The sequence below is a fragment of the Diabrotica undecimpunctata genome, chromosome 5, assembly GCF_040954645.1.
Source record: "Diabrotica undecimpunctata isolate CICGRU chromosome 5, icDiaUnde3, whole genome shotgun sequence".
NCBI lineage: Eukaryota > Metazoa > Arthropoda > Insecta > Coleoptera > Chrysomelidae > Diabrotica > Diabrotica undecimpunctata.
The window spans coordinates 146,839,403-146,852,501 of NC_092807.1; positions in this window are offsets into that span (position 1 = coordinate 146,839,403).

Here is a 13,099-nt window from a genome sequence, read left to right on the forward strand (position 1 = left end):
ACCGGCTGTGTTTGTAAGAGTAACAAGTCTAGTAAAGTTATTAAACGCAAAGATTAGTATTGAAATATCCAAAGAGATAAGGTATTCTTATTTACAAAATTGTTAATGGTTAAATTCTTATTTTTATTAATATAATATAATAACCAACATTAGCCGTGAAAGTTTTAATTGTTTTTTTGGTAAATATATTAGTATTAAAATATTATTAATATTATATATAACAGTATTAAAACATTATATTATTATTTAATGAATAAACACCTCAGGAACGCCTATGGTTTACGACGGTTTTATGAGTTTGAAGCACATTTCGTGCTATCAACAATTTGTGAACGGAGAATAAAGCACTTTAAAAATGCTCAATGTCATTTTCATTTTATATCGCAAAACTTATTTTAAAAAATCCATAAACAAATTGATATACCATTGCGTTTTGGGATAATATAGACTTGACGAATGTCTGAACTTTAAAGTCAGAAACACATTGATTATTTCTTGCCCACCAGTTGAATCTTATTTTAATCGAATGAATATGATGCTACAATATTACAGTAAAAAGTTTACTCAAAGTTTATTACGCTAGCCTGTTTATTTATAACAATCTATAAATAAATAAAAAAATCTGCGTTATTTGAAACCAATTTATTCTTTTGTTTAAATACCGTTATGGTATTTAATTATTATTTAAACTTAAAAAGAAAGTTTTTTGGCGGGACAAGAAAATAAACTAGATTTATTTATGTTATACCGTTAACAAACTCATATACATTTTTTTTTGTTCAAACATCGTTTTGCTGCATTTTAAGTTCTTTTATTTCTTCTAATTTTTTACTAAGCCTTATCTTTTCATCTAATTTTCACAATTCCATCGAATGAAACACCCATCTTCGTTTTTCCTTCTGAAATGGGATATTCATCACTACACATCTTGTTTATAGTTTCTGGTTTGTTTCATTATAAACCGTGTTTAATTGCAATTCTGCCCAATGTTACTTTCCACCGATCAGGCAAAAAATCCCGTTTAACACGTCGTCGTTTGGTCTATATATTCTAATGGTTTACTTAACTTGTTAAATTTAAAGATAGCCTTTTATGTTACTGAACAGTAATCAGACTAAAACTTTAGTGTTTTCTTATATATGTAGTATAATTATATATATGAATGCAGGCATATCCTATTAACCTGGATTGAGATAATTTAAGCCTGTTTCAGCCAGTTCACAAATAATTAGTTTACTTTCGGCAACAATACTAGTAAAATAAACAAGACCCTTTGCTTTCCTGTTTATCGAGACGATATGAATAAATTGAAATTGTCACATAAAAGAATAGAAATATGGACCAGTTTTGTCATGGTATAATACCAAAATATAGTTTACAAGTAAAACAAGAATAAGCAGTTGTTACTTCTATAATCATTGGTTATGAAGATTTTGTTAACTTGATTTTTAAATTGATTTCATAGTTCCTCTGGACCTTCTAGTTGTTCTCCGATGTTCTTTATTAGATTGTTTATATATTATATTATTTTAAATTATTTTTTAATGTTATCTTTTATGCTTATATCATCAAAGTTAATTATATTGTTTTTTTTTGTGGAATTTGTTTTAACCTTGCCGCAAAAGCTTGGTAATCAGATCCCATATCTGCTCCTAGAAATATAGTGACCTCTTTGACGGCATTTTGACAGCGTACTTACAAGTATATAATCTATTTGGTTTCTTCTAGAACCAGGGTAGCTGCCATCATTAAATGGGGCTTTTAAGTGCATACTAGTCGCTTGTGTAGTTTATTCCAGGTGTTATCAATGACCATGTCGTTATCTTTAAAAAATTTATAAAATCTCTGTTCTCGATCGTTAGTTTGTCCAAGACCATATGTACCTACTCATTTTTACATGTCCCTGACTCTGGATCTAACTTCGCTGATTCCTAGTATATCTATTTTTATTCTTTTCAGTTCTTGACTTGCATTGCGTCATACTTACTTATTAACTATGTATATTCTTCTTCTTCTGGTTCCTATCCGTTTCGGATGTTGGAAATCATATTGGCAATCATGACCTTGCTCGCTGCGGCTCGAAACAGCTCCGTTGAGGTTTTATTAAACCATGTTCTTAAATTCCGCAGCCATGATATTCTCCTTCTACCGGGTCCCCGCTTACCTTTGACTTTACCTTGCAATATAGACTGCAGCAGGGAGTAACGTATATAATGTATATACTATAGTAAATAAATACTATCGTATGTACATATTAATTATTTTTTCTCTTACCTGTATTATCTTTATTGTTCTTAATCCAAATTCATATACAACTTCCTTCTTAGCTTATCTGAAACAAGAAATGATTTATTTTTTTTAAATAAATATTGATTTGCGTATAATATATTTACTATACGAAAATTCTTTTAAATCAACAGCATAAGATACCTAAACGCAAAATATTTTAAAACAAATTTTATTATTTTGAACATCATATTATTTTATGCAACTGACCACAATGCTCCAGGCAACGACTTTATCACTGATAAAATATTATAAGAGCTAGAGGAAAACAAATATGTATTCCTATTGCATTTAATACTAATTAGGTTTTTACTGAAATTACTAAAACTGACTAACTAATTTCACCACATTGGAAAGCCTAAAAACATCTTAATGTGAGCGCGAGAATCAACAAATGTAAAATATTATCGGCCACTTATTCTTCTATCTAAAGTATTTGATAAACTTTTATTATGAAGACTGACACTACCCTTATAACATAGCAGATAAATTTCAATATAAAAGACGAATTCAGGCAGCGACAGTATCCAGATATTGCTCGGCTAAATTCAAATAAGTAGTTGATAAGGTATGGGTATCATAGATTTTTTAAATTAGTTTATTGTGTCTCAACTACAAGGTTATTAAACACTGGGACAATTTTGTTAAACAACAGTTTTTAATATTTTTAAAACATGGAGAGAACAGAAAACTCTCAAAAGACAGCAAGGTTCTGGAAGACCAAAAATATCTACCGCCTATGAAGATCGTACGCGTTTTGAGAGATTAGAAGAGAATCCTTTTGAAGATGCGAAAAATGCAAGAATTATGTCACAGTTTCCGGAAAGAAAGACAACAGCTTGGCACAGAATTAATATATCGCGTCTAAGGTACCGAATTGCAGCAAAAAAAAAACAAGCTCAGGATTTTTGGAACAGGGTAATATTTACAGATAAGAAAATTTTTCAATCTTCTAAAAAGGGCAAAATTGGGGTGTATTCTTCTTCTGCTAGTGCCTATCCTCTATGGATGTTGACTACCACAATGGCCCATCGTATTTTATTAGCAGCTGTTCGAGATCTGTTCTATTTTCCGTTCTAATATCAATAGTAGGATTCTGTATTTATTTTATTTTCTCACTATATTTTCGAAGTATGCTAATTTTCTTTCTTTAATGGATGTCAAGACTTCAGGTTCTTTTTGTAAACGTTGCATTACTGCGTCGTTAGGAATATGATGTACATATGATATTCTGAGCATGCGACGATAGCACCACAGCTCGAAAGACTGCAACCGTCTGCAAGACGTATCAGTGAGTGTCCATGCCTTCGCTCCATACATCAGAACAGAAAACACATAACAATTAAGGATTTTGAGTCGGAGATGTAAGTTTAAGGTTAAATTTCAGCGAACTTTCTTCATCTGTTGAAAGACACTCTTTGCTTTTTTGATCCTACATTTATTCTCGTATGAGTGATCCCATCTGTCTGTGATGTTGTCTCCTAGGTATGTTATTTTTTCTATTCTATCCAATACCCCATTGTCTGTCATAAACTTTGCATCTATATCTTGGTTTTTGCTTATGATCATAATTTTCGTCTTTTTATTATTAAGTTTCGACAGTGTCGTCTGCATATCTTACATTATTTATTACTTCACCGTTAACACTCGAAAAAGATGTTCAGAGTACGCATTAAACAGCAAAGGCGAGAGTATGCAACCTTGTCGTACTCCTCTTTGTATTAGGAGTTCATTGGATAATTGATTGTCTACTCGAATCTTGGCTACTTGTTTCCTATAGAGATTGGCTATTATTCTTATATTCTTGTCATCGATGTTTGCGATTCGCAAAGTTTCAATAAGCCTCTCATGCTGTACTTTGTCAAATGCCTTTTTGAAGACAATGAAACCTGGCAAAGACATCTGTATTAACATCTCTTGCTCGTTGTATCAATACTTGTATACTAAAAAGTGCTTCTCTTGTGCCAAGACCGCTGCGAAATCCAAATTGTACATTAGCAATACCCTCCTCCAATTTCTCGTATATGCGAGCATGGATGATGTTTAAGAATATTTTGAGTGAGTGGTTCATGAGGCTAATGATTCGGTGTTCTTCATATTTCTTAGTATTTGCTTTTTTTGGCAGTGGTATAAATATGGACATGTACCAATCTTTTGGTAAAGTTCCTGTTTCATATATACGGTTAAATAATTCTGTCATAATGTCAAGTTGATTATCTTCTATCAATTTCAATCATCATTATCATCGTAAGTCAGGACGGAAGTCGTAACAGAGTCCTAACTTGTCAACATTGTCATTTCATTCAGTTGCTTCCATAAACTCCTCGTAGACACACCGTCTCAGGACTTGCAACTTCAACGTGGAGTCATATGTCGCCATGTTACCTAATCCAACGGTAACTTTAACATCCTAACTATTTATAAGATATAATGTTGAAACAAATGTAACTAATTATTTGTTAACGGGTTTTTACCCATAAATTTAGTGGCTACATTCATGTACTCCTAGTAAGTATTAACCACACTTTTCTTTAACCTTGGTCAAAATTTAAACTTCATGTTCTTTTTAATTAAGTGGTTACATATTTTCTAGGACACCGATGATGGAATGATGAATTCCGAAAACGTTTTGTCTAACATAGCCCGTTTGGGCTTTTAAATATGTACCTTTTACAAAGGATTTTGATTAATTTTTTAATATATGGTATACAGCCAAATACAGGAACGTAGATTCCTTGTGGATCCCAAATTTGTTTTAGACTTTTCTTGCAGGTAGATATTAGATTGCGTTTATCTAGCCAAGTTATTTCTGATCTTTTTAAAATCGCCCCTTAAGCAAGACAATTTACTTTGAAGTTAGTGGAAATACCAAAGTGTTCCTTTACAAAAGTAAAAAAAATACATTCTTTCAGCAGCTTTAGTTGGTTTCATAAAATTTTAGAGACTATTATTATTATTATATATAAATGTTTACGTGAGTTTTCTAAACCAAATAACCCAAAACTTGAACCTTACTTAGTGATTAGTGATTAGAATTTTTTTTGTTGACAGCCTATTCTAGAGCTGGATAAATTGCAAACATTTCTGCAGAGTATATGGAACATTGTTTACCTAACTTGAACATTAAGTATTCTTGGTAGTCCGAAATATATGCAGCACAAACGACTCCCAATCTTAACACTTAACTACCTATACTAATTGACTTTGGCGTAGGAGACATTAAAACTTGATTGAAAGAAAGTTAATTCACCTGAACTGTTTAGGTGCTGAGCAACCTTAGAATATTCCACTGCCAGAATAGGAGAATTCCTGTTATATCACTAGTAGTAGTAGGATAACAGGAATTAATATATACTCAACTGTAGTAGTTGAGTCTGGTTGTATGATTGGCATTTAAGAATACATTTTTTAGCTAAAAGTAGTCATCTTAAATGTGAAAAAAGTTTTATATATTCAGCAAAAGATTCTCTGTTGTATATTTGAGAGCACCTAGTACTAACCACAGAGCCTTGTACTGAATGCGGTCTTTTTAAGACGACTGTTTGTAGCAGATCCGTATAAAAAGCTTCCATAGCCGAGATTGGATCTGATATATGTTTGATAAAACATTGAATTAATCTTAAGACATGCACCAAATCGATAGCCATTAACTATTTTACCAATATTTAAACTTTTGTCACATTTCATTAAGCACTTATTATTGTATTCATCCCATATTAACTTGGTGTCCAACGTAAGACCAAGATAAGTATAGTGCTTATGGAAGCGTTTAAAGAAATATTCTCTTCCACCACACCTAATCGTTTTTATTGATTCGTTGTTGGTACTCATGATTTACAGTGTAAAAGCAGAAGTCACCAGCATATTGTAATATATTGAATTTAGTGCCTATACTGCAAAGATCTATAGTGTATAGATTAATCAACAATGGGGTAAGGACGGAGCCTTGTGGTAAAACTTAATGGACTTTTCTTGGGCCAATCAATCTATCATTGTATAGAATGAATACTTGTCTATTACGACTAATACATATGTGCTTTAGCTTTCGAAATAATAGATTTAGATTGACGTTGTCACGAGTCACTGAAATATCAAAAAATATAACAGATATTTAATCATTATTAAAGTAGGAAAACTAAATATCAGTTCCTAATGGAGAAACATTATCTACTTATAATAATTCGTTCAAATTTTTTAGGCAAACAAGACATAAGGGAGATATCTGTAACAAATCTTGCCATTAAATTGAATTTTTTTGTTACGTAAAAAATATTGCAACATTGCTTTAAATGAATTATATCTACACTCATCTCCTACAACCATCTGTTAGCAAACGCGAATATGAGAAAAGCATAATAAAATATATTTATTTAAATCTACACAACTTAGATGAAAAGTTACTGTCCAACAAAATATGTAAAATAAAATATAAAAGTAGTTGCTTCATGTTCGGAGAAAATTCAGAATGTAACACCACAAAGGATTTTTAATGGAATACTTCAACAGTTTTATCTCTAGTTTAGTTCATAGAATTTTTTATTGTATATGTATATACAGACACGTGATTTTTCGCTATTATCTAACTTTAGTAAAAGCCCAGGTTGTTATTGATCAAAGTTTTATACAAAAATGAGCAGTAAAACATAAAAGTAAATGTTAAAATTTACAAAACACAGAAAATACATCCGTTGTAGCGTAAAAGGTTATTATTACTTTTTTTACTGAAACAAAAAAGCCGAAATTATATTGCGTATGGTAATAATTGTGGAAAATTTGATCTACACAAAATCCCATCACCTTCAAAATATTAAAAACAACTTTTATTTATAAAACAAGTACAGCTTTATTCAATTTAACGAGTATTATTGAAGAAAAAAAAAACTAAAAACTACAACTACTTGAAACTGTAACATCCGAAAAAAACTAACAAAAAACTTAATAAAAATTAAACTAAATGATATTTTCAAAAAGTTTTATTTGTGCCGATTATTCAAGTTTAATACTTATTTACAAATCCATAATTCGATTAAAACTTGACTACGAAGCCATCGTCTACAACTCCTCTCCAAAAAGACATATTTAAAGTCACTGGATATTATCCAAAATTAATGTCTATGTATTTATTTAGGTGCTAACTACACAAGCCCCATTCAAAGTCTCTATTGGAAAAGTGAAAAACTTCCTCTTTCTTTCAAAAGACAATATCTAAGCCTTACATACGCAGCAGCAGTTTTCAATTTCCAAAAACCTTTGATACCTCTTCAATCCACAACCCTGCACCATAGACAATATCTATTCCTGCTATCGACATTAGTCTAACAAACCTAAGAAAATCAGAGATATCATCAATCCTCATTAAATAAAAGTTTCATACACTCATCATCATCATCTTGGCCTGCTCAAGAATAAGTCTCCATTCTCTTCAATTCTTTGGGTCTGGGTCGTGCCTCTCCTTTTCACTCCATCTATTCTTTGGTTATAAATATGTTTTGGTGGCTCCATCTCATTCATTCTCAAAGTTCGAAATTATAACATCTACGCCATAATCCATCCTTCTGTACTCCTCCATAGATATGCCGGAGGATTTTACGTTCAAAGCATCTTAAACGTTCTTCATCGTTCTTTGTCCATGTTTCCGACGCGTAGGTGAATATGGGCTTGATAAGAATTCTGTATATCATTAGTTTCCTTCTATTTGTAACTAGGCTTGTTGTTAAAATTTTTTTAATCCATAATAGACTTTATTTGCCAGATATATCCGTCTGTTAATTTCTGCACTTATTGCATTATTCTGATTGATTTGAGAGCCTAGGTATATAAACTCTCTTACTCATTCGAAAATATATGTTCCGATCGTTAGATCTTCGGGTCGTGCTGCTTGTATATAATTTGATACTTTCATATACTTTGTCTTACTAGTGTTAATCTCTAGTCCCATTCTTTTTGTCTAGTCCCTGCTTCAAGCGCCTTGAATGATTTGACCACGTTCGCCTTTCTTCTTGCAATCATGTCGATGTCATCGACGTACGCTAGTAATTGTACGCTGCGATTAATAATAGTTCCTCTGGTTGTTATTCCAGATTCTCTTATCGCTTTCTCTAGTGCAATATTGAATAGAAGGCATGATAGGCTGTCTACTTTTCTAAGTCCTATCTGAGACTGGAACGTTCTGGAAACTTCGTTCTGCACTCTGCATTCGACTCTTGAGAGGGTCGCTTTCTAGAATTTTACTAAGTGTACTGGTATGCTGAATTCTATCATGGCCTTGTACAGTGCGTTTTTTTCAACACTATCATAGGCACATCTAAAATCAACAAACAGGTGATGAGTATCAATGCCATACTCATACGTTTTTTCCGGAGCTTCCGGAGGAATATTTGATCGGTCGTTGACCTTTCTTTACGAAACCCACTTTGATATTTACCTATTATGTCTTCAAAATATCCCGATAGTCGGTCGTAAAGAATATATGCCAATATTTTGTATGTTACGTTTAGGAGGGTTATTCCTCTGTAGTTGTCACATATTGTTTAATCTCCTTTCTTGTGGATAGGTACAATTATACCTACATTTCAATCTTTTGGCAACTTTATTTGCTTCCAGATCAGTTCTACCAGTCTAAATATACAGTATGTCAGGTTTTTTTTGCCATGCTTAAAAAGTTCTGAAGGAATTCCATCTGCCCCAGGAGCTTCGTTTTCTTTAAATTTTTGTATAGCTTGGATGACTTTTACCTCTGTTGAGATGTTATTTTTTTCTCTTATATTTAGACCTGTCTCACCTCTTATATTTAACCTTTGTTTTCTGACCATTTTTCTAGTATCTGGTCCTGATCACCAATGAGCTCCCTGTTCTATTTCTAACTATTGATAATCTAGGTTTGAATTGTTTTCTGTTCTGGTTAATCCTCTTGTAAAACTTTCGCATTTCTGCTTGTGCCTTATAGTTCTCTAGTTCTTTTAGTTGGCTCTCTATATGCTCTTTCTTCTTTTTTTAAGTATTCAGCTGCCTATAGTCTTCTCCTGTTTGTCTGGTTCTTCGCCCTTAGAGTTTTCTATACGCCTGATTTTTTCTTTGCGTTGCTTGTGCGCATTCCTCATAGTACCAGCCTGAACTTAATTTTTTACGTTTTTGCTTTCCGATAACTTCAGTTGCCACTTCTTCCAATATTGCACTTCTACACTGCCTCCAATGGTTGTTAATATCTTCAACTATAACATCGTTGCAGCCTTCCAGCTTGCTTTCGAGACTTTCCTCGAATCTCTTAGCTAACTCAGGGTTCTTCAACGCTTCTACTTTAAACCTTTCCTCTTTAACCCCTTTTCCTTTCTTTGCATTGGAGATTCTAGCTCTTAGTTTAGTTTGTAGTAGGTAATGGTCCATGTCTATGTTCGCCCCGAGTCTTGCACGTACGTTTCATACACTATTAAACAGATATGGCAATACCTACAACGTATACACCGATGCGTCAAAAAATGAAGACATAGTTGGAACAGGAATTTATTCGAAAGACTCTTCAGTTAGTTTCAAATTGTCGTCAATTACAACCATCTTTTCGGCTTAATTATTCGCAATTCTAAAAGCACTATCGTTAATACAAAACAAAAACAAAGAAAGATGTATTATAATCAATTCTCAATTGTACTGTGACAACCCCCTTCTACTTCTTATTAAAAAAGAACTTAAAAACATTTTAAATAAGATCAGACAAATTCACTTTATATGGGTGCCTTCTCATGTAGGAATTGAAGGTAACGAAGTTGTAGATAAACTGGCTAAAAACGCACCAACTAACCCGATGTCCGAAGAAAGTAACATATTGGTACAAAACGATTTAAAACCATACTTAAAACAAAAAATAATTTAAAAATGGCATCAAACTTGAAACAACACTCCATCAAGGCTATACGAATTCAACAAACATCCACATCTTTGGAAACCAAAAATAAAAGACAGAAAGTGCTACTTTGATACAGAGCAAGTGATACTTACACCTCTCCGTATCGGCCATACACGACTAACTCATGACTATTTATTACAGCGCAAAAATAAACCAGTGTGTGAAGTGTGCAACACTGTTCTAACGGTAAAATATTTTTTAATACAGTGTCCAAAATATAACAGTGAACGACTCAAATATAGCATACCCAACTCGCTAAGAGATGCCCTAGAAGAAAATACAGATACTCAAAAAATATTTTCTTATCTTAAAAACTGTCAACTACTTCAAAAGATCTAAAACATACATTGTAATACACATATATACATTGCGCTCCAAAATTAACGCATAATTTTAAAATTCTTATTTTGAGTTGTAATGAAAAAATTTTTGTTTGTTCTTTTCTGCTTTATGGTTGTTTTAGAACATCTTAAATAAAATTTTTTCTTTTTTTACAAAAAATATATTGAAATTAACAATATAACATCATAAATCTAAACATCTAAACAAACTAACATTATAAATTAATGACGAAATTGAAATTTTTAAAGTTGAAGAAAATACTAGTACCGTGTACTAGTATCGAGTATTGCCTCCTCTGGCATTTATAACTACTTGACAACGATCTCTGATACTGAGAATAATTGTTCTGATTTCTTCTTGATCAGTTTGATCCCAAATTTCAACCAAACGCAAAAACAGTTCATCTAATGTGTTGGGTGCATTAGGTAGTTGTCGTAGTCGTCTGCCTATGATGTCCCAAACATGTTCTATTGGGTTGAGGTCAGGACTTCTCGCAGGCCAATCCATGGCAGGAATTGCAACCTCCTGACGATATTGCTGCACAATTTCTGCCATGTGTTGCCTGGCATTATCTTGCATAAGCATGAAATTCTCCCCAATAAATGGTGCAAATGGCACGACATGCTCTTCTAAAATGTCTATTATATACCTCTAATGTAAGCCAACCGCGATCTATTCTAACTAATTCCGTACGAGCCTCTAAATAATTCCCACCCCACACCATTACCGAGCCACCGCCATACTGTACAGTTCCTACGGTGTTACACTATGCGTAGCGTTCCCCAGGCCTTCTATACACTCGGTGCCCTTCCAGGGTGTAGGCCGTTTTCGGCAAGTCTTCTTCTAATCGTATTTTGGCTGGTTCTAAAGTTATAACGATCCAAAAATTCATTTTGTAGAGAAGTACTGGTAACAAACCTTTGTCTCAGTGTACGAAGTGTCAAATACCGGTCTTGATTAGGAGTTGTAACCCTTCTACGGCCTTGACCGGGTCTTCTCCAATTACTTCTAGTAACATAAAAATGTGTTAACACTCTTAAAATGGTTGACTGTGTGACGTTAAAACGTTCAGCGAGTTCTACTTGAGTGTATCCTTCTTCGCGAAGAGTAACGATTCTAAAACAGTCACTTCCTGACAAATTTCGATTTTCTTGCTGCTGGTGGTTCATTTCAAAGAAAAAACACTTAATAAACTTGAAATCCCCTTTAAACGTTCAGCACAACGTAATCCAACCAAACTAAATTCGAAATAAAATGAAGCACAATTAGCATATTTTTAATTTTTTTGCAAATAATGGTAAAAACGTCAGCGTTTTTTACCGTTCTTTCAATAAACTTTACAATAGACCAGGGGTAACAATAATATATTACCACAAAAATCGAAACACAAAAATGAGTTGATTTACCAGGGTTTTTAAAATTATGCGATAATTTTGGAGCGCAGTGTATTATTATTGTAAACTTATGTATTAATGTATTCTTATTCTACTTTCTACAACTATTAAAATTATTATCTATTTTTGAGAACCTTAATACAAAGGTAGATTATAACTATCTACTATGTACCGTAGGGGCTAATGAGTTTTCTACCCGCATATCTCGAAAACTTAATGGTTTCTCCTTTGTTTAACTAAAATTTATTGTCCGTGATTTTAATAAACATTTCGACGAACACTTTCTCAAACCATCAACCCTAATCGTCTCTACTTGTTTGCTTGAAATACATTGTTCATGGGGCTAGTAAACAATTCTGCAAAACACTCTCTTAAAACTAGCTATAATTATTTTTACAAAATTTGTCATATACAGGGCATTAAAAATTTATATGCTTGTGGTTGAGAAACATGAAATTTTTTATTTTAATTTAAATTTTAAATAGAAATATAGTTTTATATATATATATATATATATATATATATATATATATATATATATAACAGAGTATACTTGGCTTTCAATCAGCTGTATACCCAATTAACCTCAACCCCCCTTTTTCATCTACCCGTTCAGCTGTTATTTTAGAGGATATATATATATATATATATATATATATATATATATATATATATATATATATATATATATTATAAAGTATCTTTCAATAGTAAATATTTCTTAGATTGTCTATGAATTTGTTTTCATTTGATTTTGATTTTTTCGTTATTTGCTTTCTTGCTACAATCATTTTATATATTTTTGTGCGTACACAAAGAGTAATTAACAAATTAGAATCAGTCAGTTTTCTTAATAGTTGACTATAAAAGATTTAGAATTAGTTATATTCCTTATGCCAAACCATAATATTAAATCTTCAAATTGGTTTCTTACAATTGTTTTCACATACGATCTACTAAAAAGCATGTAAAGATTGTCCATCCGTACCTATATATTGGCCAAAGTTTGCAATACTTACTTAAATATTAGACTGTAATAGAACCTGATCTAATTTCACAGTTATGTATGTAAAAAGCCGATTCCATTAGTATTGAGCATGATGTATTGTCACTATCGAGATATATGTATTATTTTATTATTAATTATTAATAGTATCCCAGATTTAGCTATACTGCT